The following is an 11,222-nucleotide window of genomic DNA, read 5'->3' on the forward strand; positions in this document are numbered from 1 at the left end:
CCAAGTCATTATCAGCAGGTCCCAAGTCAAGATCATCAGGTCCCAAGTCAGGAAGTCAGGATCAGCAGGTCTCAAATCAGGAAGTCAGGATCAGCAGGTCTCAAATCAGGATCAGGATCAGCAGGTCTCAAATCAGGATCAGGATCAGCAGGTCCCAAGACATTTAATTCCATTTAAAAGTGCTACTTTATATTTGTAATAAATATTTAAAGGTTATATAAATAATGATTTAATGATTAGTTTAATCTAACAGAGGACAATTTAACCCATCAGATTTATTAAGTACTTTGAAAGGTTAAGTATTATATCTGCAACATGGAGTTAAAGCCAGCATGACCTATTGGTGAACGAGATCTTCGTTGTTATGGACCAAAATGATTTAAAGCAACGTCATGTAAGAATTTAGTCAACTGAAGGTCTCTGAGTTCAACTGTACTGTTGTAAAACACACATTGTGCTGTCATGGCTCCCCCTCACAGACAACGTGCATTTTTTAACAAGCAGATGGATGTTAGAAACAAAGACCAATGTCTGACAAGGTACTGTAAGACAACTTTTTGAGAGGGATTTTTTGTGTGTGTGTGTGTGTGTGTGTGTGTGTGTGTGTGTGTGTGTGTGTGTGTGTGTGTGCTTGTGTGTGTGTGTGTTCAAGCTTGAGACCTAACTTGAGGTTGATAACTTTCTGCACCGGCTAAAGCTGCTAACAATACAACCTAACGTAACATCACAATCTGTTGTGAATACTATTTGCAGGTATGTGCACTCTGCTTCTTGCTCCATCACTCTCTCTTCTCTCTTCTTTGCTCGAGAAACGCGGCCCGCTGCCAAACTAACATAGTGCCATAAGCAGACAGGGGGGGAAGCTACATGTTGTTGCTTTAATCCATATAGAAAAAGGTCGTTGTCCTGAAGAAATGTCCAATTCAAAATAAATGTATTCTGCAATAAGTATTGGTCCTTAACTCTCAGTTTTTATATCAGCTGCGTGCTTTTTGCAGAGCACTTTTTCTTTACTTGCTATATTTCACTTTTTCCTTAACTACACCTCTGCTCCATTCACCTTTCAGCGCAGCCTCAGGCTGTGACCGTGACTTCTACTCTCAGTCTGCACATCTGTTTTGTGGATGACAGCTTTCACTGATCAGCTGGGGCTTCCACTGGACCAATCACAGGGCAGCTCTGTATTTTCTCTGATTATTAGCTGAGGGCAGACATCTGGATGTATTTAGGAGTGGGTACTTGGACCTGGATTATTTGGCTTGGTTGCAGAGCAGATTTGAACTCTGGAGGCCTGGCAGAGCGGTACTCCCCGTGTAGGATCCTGGATGGAAAAACAAACCTTAATGAAGTCTGGAAGGCCCTCCTTGCTGCGTGACGCTCGCAACCCTAACAGCAGAGAGCTGTTTACATCAGGCAGAGGAAAGGAAAGTTGACCAGAAATCAAATTGTGTTTAGTTAAACGGTTGAACAGAAAAAATAATCACAAAATAGTTGTCCCCCTGTGTCAAAAGGTCTTTGTTTTTGTGTAAGAACTTTTGGGTTAAAGAATTGTATATTGATTTTTGATCAGTTTCCAAGTATAAGATGCTTCTACCTTGTGTTGCACCATGGCTCTGTGACAGAGAGAAATGTTTTACTAAGAACCCAATTATACTCCACACTTTGGCTTCATGGCAAAGGACTTGGACTCGAGACTTGGAAACACGCCTCTATGGAGCAAACCAATCATTCCAAACCGTTCAGTGGACACAAGCTTGACTGAACAGAGAGAAGTCTTTAAAGAAATGTGAATGTTAATGATATACTTACCACATTTTAAAAGCTACCCTTAAAATACTTAATTATAAGCTTCTCTTCAAAAACATGTTCAGCTTCTGGACACTTTTTCAACACTTTTTTTTCTGCTGGACCCCGCTTTGGCAGATGACAATATTTTCAAGCCCCTCCCCCAACCATCCACATCGACACATAAACATATCTCATATAAGCTTAGCACACGGTCAGTCACACCCTTGGCCAACAAATTCCAATATTTATATATTTTATCTCAAGAGATTTTCTGCCAAAAGTAGAAAATAGCAACAAAACAAATGTATCTGATTAAACCTACTAAGGTCACACAAATTCAATAACAATATCTGACCTGTGGTGTACAAATACAGATCCACTACAGGTGATTCGAAAAGGCCGAAAAATTGGGAAATGTTGTTTTTCATTGAACATCTTTTATCATAGAAAACTCCACATGAAGTACTAACATTAGCACACTTACTATAAACATATTTATCTACCTTATTGATCTTACAAGGGAAACTAAGTAAACTGGAAAATCTCATTTAGTTCAATTGAAAGAACTTTCTACTTTCTCTCTCATTGAAATCAACAGATCATTTTGTGTCCAGGACCTTTTCTGCTTTCATGTTTGTTTTGGGGAGTTTATATTTATGAACAGTCTATTTCTGAAAAACAGTCATAGTTTTATGAATGCATTTTTCCAAACAAATCTGAGGTTATTGTTGTAGAAGGCCCAGTCAATCCTGGCAGATTATACAGGGCTTTCAGTCTTGCATAAAACTCCTGAAAAACTCACCGCAAACAGCCAAATTTTCACTCGGACTTCACCCGGAGTTTCTTGTATGCTGATTGCTAGCTGTATGTATGTATTTTACTGCTGACAGCAAAACAAAATGCCCTCTCACAGGGATAATAAAGACAACCTTGAACAACTTTTACTTTTTTATGGTACATTTTGAAGAATAATAGTGCATTTTAAACCTCTCCAGAATGAAATTTGCTTTAAGTTCAACATGTGAATTGACAATTCAAGACACATTAGAGGGATTTAAACCCGCAAACACACAAGCACCGTCTGCTGCATGAACGTCATCTGCTCCACAGATGATACGCTTGTGTTGGCAGGAGACCAAATGAGCTCGACGATAGTTCCTTCAGTTCAAAAATAAGCAGCAGTCGACTTTCAGAGAAAAAGCGATCACTCTGAATGGTTACACAATCAATGTTTGAAAAAAAAAATAAAATAAAAATACTGCTCACCTCTGAGAGCGATGGTTGACATAAAAAGCCAACAGCAACCAACACTCATAGAGGCTGTGGATTCCTACATATTTATGCGTTATTAAAAACCACCTCCCGCCGTGGTTTGAGACACTTTGGGGTTGAGGCCACAAGTGTAAATGAATGATGTGTCTGCTCGAGCCACGTCTGTTATGCTCCTCCTAAAATGTTACGACTTCAACCACACCAGCGGAAACATAAACTCACAACCAAGTAAAAAGAAATAAAGGTATGTTGGGGGGATACAATAAGATGTGTGCTGTGTGAGGGAAGAGGAGATGTAAATATGATGGGCACAGAGTGGACCTGGATGAGGGGAAACCTCTGATAAGACAGTTTACCAGCCACTCAGAGTCTGAAGTGGAAATGCAAAAGTAAATGAGAGCTAATTTTCCCCTTTTTGTTAATGTTTTCAGTTTTTGTGGCTTGGAAAGCAAATCAGTAAAAAAAATAAAAAATAAAATAATAATAAAACAGGACAAAGAAACCAAGAGTGTGTAGGCTGGAGACTGTTTGGTGCATGTGTTCATGCACACGGACATATAACACATGTGCATGAAGATCCAGCTTGATGAAACAGAAAAATGGATACTCAGAAAAAAAGCCATTAATAGAGTGGGAGATGTTTGTGGTCTGAGCTATGATTGCACTTTCTCATTATGAGCAGTGTAATTTTAGGCTACAGAGTTTTTTTTTTCTCTTTCTTCTCTTCCAACTGGAAACACGGTTGTGCTTTCCAGCAAAAAGTATGAGGGCCTCAAGTATCTAAAAAAACACACACGCATGCAGTACCCATGTGCCACAATCAAAACACAGTTTGCGATTCAGCAAAATGAGAGTGTTTTATGGATCTTGGCAGCAATATGAAACGTTGTATAGTTATATTTTGGTGCAGCATAAGAACCAGCTGTGATGGGAGGCTAAAGTTAGCACACCTCAGACTTCAGTTTTAGCCCAATAAAAATCCCCCCAACAGCAATAAGATGTTAGCTGGATCAGACAAACACTTCATTGCTTAATATGTTCAACTTGTGAAAACTATATCTATTTCATATATATATATATATATATATGTATGTATGTATTTATTTCAATGGCAAGCTAATCTAAATAATTGCTTTACATTTTTTTTCTAAAGTATCCAACTGATACAAAATATGGCATTGTAAAGTCATATTTTGGTGCTACATAAAAATCAGCCTCCCATTTCAAGTCAGTGAGATAAATCAGAGTGCAATACACAAATCCAGAAATCTTTGAACTGAAAAACAGAAATAAAGAAAAAGTGCTCCAAGTCTTTTAATGATAGTGTGAACTTGTTGGAGACAATTATTTATAAAAAGAAAAAAAAAACATTTTCATGGCCTTTTGTTAATCTTTGCTGTTTGACATGTTTCTCTGAAGAAGCACCTTTACAGTCTGTAATTTCTCACCTAGGTCGTATGTTTCTAAATGACCTCACCACAGGATTGTGACTCAGAATGATGCTTTCTGATGCAAAGGTTCATCTTTATTCCTAATGATTCAACAAGGAGGGTTTAATGTCCATTCAGGCTTTGGCAGGGCCTCCAGTGATCCTCAACTAATTCACCTTTTGTGTAGTTACAGCCTTTTATTTATTTTGATTTTTGTCCCATAAGCTTAATGGAAGATACAGGAAATACTTCAACCTCAAGTGTTGAAAAATTAATCCTGAATCCTGTACACACCCATACTGAATGTCAATTCTTTTAAGAATTATTTTTGGTCTTTTGCTTTTATTCAGAAAGGACAGTGGACAGAGTAGGACATTTGGGGGGGAGAGAGAGACAGAAGGAATAAACACTTTTACTGCCCTTTTCTTTCTTTTTTCTTTTTTTTTTTTTTTTAAATATCTCTGTTTTGATTATATTAAGGCTGATCTGACAGATAGGTGGGAGTGTCAGCTGTTTGTCTGGTAAGTAGAAGCTGGCAGGTTGGTGACAGATCATTCTTAGTAGAAAAAAAAACAGATAATTTGGCTAAACACAAGAAAAGGATCTCTCTTCTCTCACATAAATCCAAGCTTGCCTCGACATAGTACCACATTTGAATGTTCTGGCGATCAATGGCTGAAGAACTGGGGTATATATGCACTGCAGGCTGATGACTTGATGACAGACAGGTGAGCTGTCTGAAACAATCAGGAGGTGGAGCAGGGGAGGAGAACTGAGGATGGCCACACCCAGAGACAAACAGATAGAGACAACAAGAAACACAAGGGAGGGGGGAACACTGTAGAAACACAAGGAAACGTGTGGCCTCGGCTCAGGCCTTGACAACTAACGCCATGGATAGGCTTCCAAATTCCCAATGTGTGTCATTGTGGTTCTGTGTACATTTTCTAAACTTCTGAGCCACCATCCTGCCAGGAGACTACAGATGGTACTTAGCCTACAATCTGGCACATATACATGTTTATGTTCATTAATGTGCACTGTCCCCATTTTAAATAAATACAATAAATTCATCACTGAGACTTCATCCATGTTAAAGTCTATGGCTTTAAAGCAGGTAAAGTACAGTTCTTCTTTCCCTTATAAGTGTAACAATAGGAACTATTATTCTGATGTAAGAAGCAACACGGATGTTTTAGGGTGTAACACAGACGGAGAGCTGCATGTCACAGCCCGGTTGAATGTACCTATGTGAAGAGTTTCATTAAACTTGAATACCTGGTTGGGTAGAAAAAGATATTCTGTGTCTTTTGAGTACAGAATATAGAGCAGAGCAGAATATAACAATAAGAACGTATTAAAACTTTATAAAGGGAGACGCTGTCTCTGCACATCAATGTGGAGTACTTGAATTGGAATAATTCCTTTTTTTTTAATCACATTTTTATAACTTTATTTTGTGTGAATGTGATCATGTGAACCAACATCAGCTTCATCTGTCTCTCTGGCCCCTCTTCATCCCTGGACTCCCTGTCACGGTTCCAAACACATTACTGTGTAGTGCCATGGGACAGGAAGAGGTGCTGTGAGGGTAGACACACAGACCCTTTTAATCTGCTCTCTTCCCCCCTCTGATGCTGTTAACCTTCCAAATGTTCCAAAACATCCCACTTTATTTAATTCAAGAAAACCATGTTTAGGAGCAAAGGTCTGGTCTAAATTAGTGGCCTCCTCAGCGTGTGTGTTGGGGGAGGGGCCTCTTTTCATTTAATCCTGTGTTTGTCACGGACTATTGTCTGGAGCGCATGCAATCAGTGACTAAATGCATTAGCTGCACAACAGAAGTGTATGCCAGGTACCCAAAGGGGGAAATCTGGAAGTGAAAATAATTACATCACAGTCTGCATGCTGGCTGGATGAGGTGGATGAGACTTTTGTTTAGGAATTTAGTAAATTAGTCATCAGTTGGACAAGAGTGTTAGAGCATGACGATGCCTCTGTGAGAGCAGTCTGCCAGTCTAGTAACATCACAGAGGCCTTAAACCTTTTGTAAATCGGGCGTTAAATAGTACCATTGCACATTCGATATTAACGTTTTGTTTGTCATTAAGTGTTCCATAAAATCTAAGGGAAACAAAAAAAGACCAAAGTAAAAAATGGTTATGTATTATGTACACAACCAGAGACTTTGGAGGCGTGGCCATCACATTTTCATGACCTCTCTCTTCCTACATGCAGCCCTTAACATTTATATCATATGTATATACAGTAGTCATATTATTATCTGAGTCAAATTCAGTGAAGGAAACAGAAGCCCTGACATCTTAAAGATTGATTTCACTTTATTACAGAATGGTGAGTAATGAAACAACTTGCTATGCATATCCTAGTAGAGCTCTCTAAGCTATAGATCCTTACTAAATGAGTGCTCTGCAGCATTTGTCTCATTCTATTATAGATGTAAACAGGTGCACTGATAAAGCTAATGCAAATTGCAAATAGTAATAATATAAAATGAAATAATACATTAGGATATGATATCATGTGTTAGGCTTTGGTTTAAATGAAACCTCTAAGCAATGACAGGCACAGATAGTTGGATGTAAAAGAAAACGTTTAATAAACGAAAGAGCAGGCAGTGGAGCTGGCTGGCCAGAAAAGTTCTCCTCGAGACGACACGGGGATGACAAAGGAAACTCAGACTCTGAGACTGTTAAATAGCGAGACATACCGGAAACCTGAGCACAAAAAAAAAACACACAGGTAGATGCAAAAACTTTAAGAGCGCCAAACACTGCAAAAAATAAGCAGCTCAACCGAATACTAAAAATCACTGGAAGAACCACAGAGATCTGGCAGAGTAGTGGAGTGAGGCTTTTATAGTCAAGGTGATGAGCTGAGTGGAGCCAGGTGTGCATCGTCTGCTGCTGAGAAGAGAAGCCAGCCACACCCCCACAACTGTTAATTAGATAAAAATGTTGAAGTAGAGAAAATAGTGCGCACACCAGAAGCTGCTCCGATTAAATTTAATTTAATGGAAAATCAGGCATGAACGTCATGTCTGATGAAGGGCGGGGGCCCGAAACTTTACAGGTGGTAATTTTACCATTACATTTAATTTAATCGCAGCAGCTTCTGGTGTGTGGACTATTCTTTCTAATTTTGGATGTTTTTCTCTTTAGCACCCAATACTTTAGTTTTCGGATGTGCGTGCTGTTTGATATTTAAGATATATATACTTAAAAAGACCAGGTGTTAGGAGGGAGTCCTATCGTCGACTGATCGTTGAATATCTGTTTTCTGTTCTCTGATTGATCTATATTCTCATTTGATACAGAAGAGTTAAACCACTTCATTAAACTTTTTGTCTCCTAGACTTGGAATAACAATTTATTCTATGATAGATGATCCATCCTTTTTTCTTTCTCATTTAATGCCTTTATTATACATGACCTTTTTTCAAAACAGAAGAAGGATCTTAAATTAGAAAGGAAAACAGAACAGCATGGTACAAAAGTTTGATTTATTAATCTCTATTACACACATTAAAGAGTAGATGATCCACTGTCAGACACACATCAAACAAAGTGGCATATGTTACCATTTCATAATAAACGTTGAATAACAAACAGGCTTACACATGCCTTGGATTTTAATTTCTTTAAGGTATTGTGAGTACTTGAGTTCTTTTCAGAATTGTATTAAAAGTATTAATAAGTTGATACTTGTTCCAGGAAAGGCTTTGAGTCATGAACTATTTGGAGAAAACTGGAAAATCTATGGAAAAAATGACATTGTGCCCGTCAGTATAGATGGGATGGAATGATCCTTCTTCCATAAGTGTTCAACCATCAGATTGGCATTTCATTAAATGGTGGCTATGGCTCAGTGGAAGGGGTTGTTCATCTCTCAACCGGAAGGTCGTAGGTTCGATCCCCAGCTCCCGCAGCCACACATTCGATGTGCCCTATGGCAAGACACAAGTTGCTCCTGCTTCTTCATCGGTGGCATGTGAAACTTCTGATGGTCACTTTAGAAACCTCTGCCATCAGGGTGTGAATGGGTTTGACCTTAGGTGTAAGACCATTAACCATTAGGCTCTTTCAAACGATTTGATGAATATTCGACTAATTGTGGTCGCCCCTGTTAAATAAATGCCAAATGAGTCAGAAAGATTGGCGACATGTGGACCAACTGACCCAAACCTAAACTGGCATAAAAAGAAGGTACTTTACCATTCACCCTGGGCCTCCTTCTCCTTCTGAGACTTTCAAATCTAGTCCAGCACACACACTGCTTACAGCTGGTCTCCAAGGAGCTCTAATCAAAAGCAAAGATGGAGCAAAGGCAATGGGGGAGGGTGACGAGGTATGGACTCATGCATTGCACTCATCTAAAAAAAAAAAAAAAAAGAGAGAACGCAACCTAAAGCCAGAGGTCCACATGGTCCATATCAAGCTATGAGCTCACCAGGGACAAGTCATGACTTCACCGCAGCAGAGCCCAACCTAACACATCATCATTGTTGTAAACCAGAGCCATACAGGGGGGACCCCCGCATATGCTCCCCATCCAGCGCCCTATGGGTGGCACAGGAATCACCAATAAACAAGTGTTGGTTGTAAAATCATATGGAATTTTATTGGACATAATGGGTATACATGTATCATGCATATTTACAGCATATATAAAAGTTCCACAAAACAAAGAAAAACATAAATGAAAGGATAATCTAAGTTTTACACATTTACAAAATGAGCCCCCAGAAAGGCAATCTTGGTGAATTTAAATTCTTCATTGTCTGCTTAGAGATTGATAAAAAAAAAGTGAAACTGCAACACAAAGGGCCCCATATCATCTTAAAAAAAAACAAAAAAACTCTTGTTATACTCAAACATAGGCACTGAAAACACTCACACACATACAAATACACTCTTGGTACACAAATGACACATTCATCAAACAACATGAGGTAGTCAAATGGTTAAAATGATACAATCAATAACTAGAAATATGGATTTGTGCTCATATTACAGCTGTTCTCAGAGTTTATATAGTGAGTATGCACCCTTACAACAATGCTCCTTTTGTGTGATACAGCATCATTATTCAATATTGATTGAGTTCTGCAGGAATAGATAGAGCCTTTCCCAGCATGCAATGGGGCGAGTAGCAGAGAGGAATGTTTGAAGAGCAACTCTCATGGATCGTGATGTTTTAGTATGAGCGAAAAAGAAAATCCCCCAATTATCTCAAATGAGAAGATGAGATCCAGAACATAACTTGAGGCTCAGCCAGTTAACAGCATGACACAAGGGGGGTGGAGGAGGTAATTACACACGGGAGATGGATTCACCACAGTCGATAAGATAAACCTCAAAAGTATGGGAACGTCAGAAAGCCTTAATCCCACAATGGCCGCTGATTATAGGCTGCAGTTTATCGTACTCTGTGAAACATGGATCTCTCAATAGGCGTCTTCTGTATACACAGGGATGCAGGGTTGTTGTTCACCATAATGGCGCTTGATAACAGCAACAGAGTGCTACATACCTCAGCTGTATATTTACTATGAGCTTTTCTGAATAGGGGTTTCAGCAGGGTTTTGGCATGGACACTCCTGGCAGAAGGCCCGATAAAACAAACAAGCTCTAATGTTGCTCTTAGACCAAGTGGTTCCAATGCAGCTCAATAAAAATCATTTCTCGAGTGTTATTGAAAACAGTTTCCAGAAACAAAATGAAATCGTTGGATTTTCTCCATCCTCCATTGTAAGTGAATACACACACTCATTATACATCCCCCTCTCATTGTGGTCTAACTGCTGCCATCAGTGGTTTTTCTCTTGATTTCATTTTTGCATTACTTTAAGGGGGTGTTGTTGTTGTTGTTGTTGTTGTGACAACAGGGGGACCTAAACAAGTTTGTGATTGTTAGAATGACAATATGATTACCAAGCATTGAGTTTGTGTTGATTGGAAAGAATCACAATGTTAGTTTACAAGAACTTCCAGGTAGACAACAGTACCACATAGTGGTGTGGAGCGTCATGGTAAAGTTGTTATGTCTTGTTGTGTTTGGCCGTGGAAAAGGGTTGATTCATTCAAATTCTACATCCCTGGAGACCAAACTAAATAAATACATGAGTGTGCAAGACTCAAGTTAGTTAACTTTATTTTAAATGTTGCGGCTACTGAGTCAAAGCCAGTTCTACAATTTAACATTTGGGGTGCCAGAGAGCTGAGCGGATAAGTTGCGCGCCCCAGGTACCGAAAGCTATAGTCTTTGTCACAGCAGCCCAGGGTTCAAATACGACCTCGGCCCTTGTCACCACTCTCTCCTTCCCCACATTTTCTGTTTCTTTGTTCAGCTGTCCTGTCCAATAAAGGCAAAAATAGCCCTAAAAATAACTAACATTTGTGTATTTTACAAAAGGGTCACAAAGATTGTTTAATCAGTTTCTGTAGTTTGAACGTGATAGTATAATTGATTTATGTAATGCTCGAGGGCTGAAGATTGTGTTCAGTTAGTTTGACCGGCAGTAAGATGATCAAAGATGCAAAGCAAAGGACAAAGCAATGTTAAAAAGAAAACACAGCAAAAAAGCCTCATGCTTAACATTGCAGCTCGTAAATGTTCAGTTCCTACTAAAAAAACACGACAATATTTGTGTTAGTTGTCTACCTGGAAGTGCTTGTAGTCGTAGTTGTTAGCGCAACTGACTCATGCTAA

Source organism: Labrus mixtus, chromosome 3 (genome assembly GCF_963584025.1).
Source record: "Labrus mixtus chromosome 3, fLabMix1.1, whole genome shotgun sequence".
Classification (NCBI taxonomy): Eukaryota; Metazoa; Chordata; class Actinopteri; order Labriformes; family Labridae; genus Labrus; species Labrus mixtus.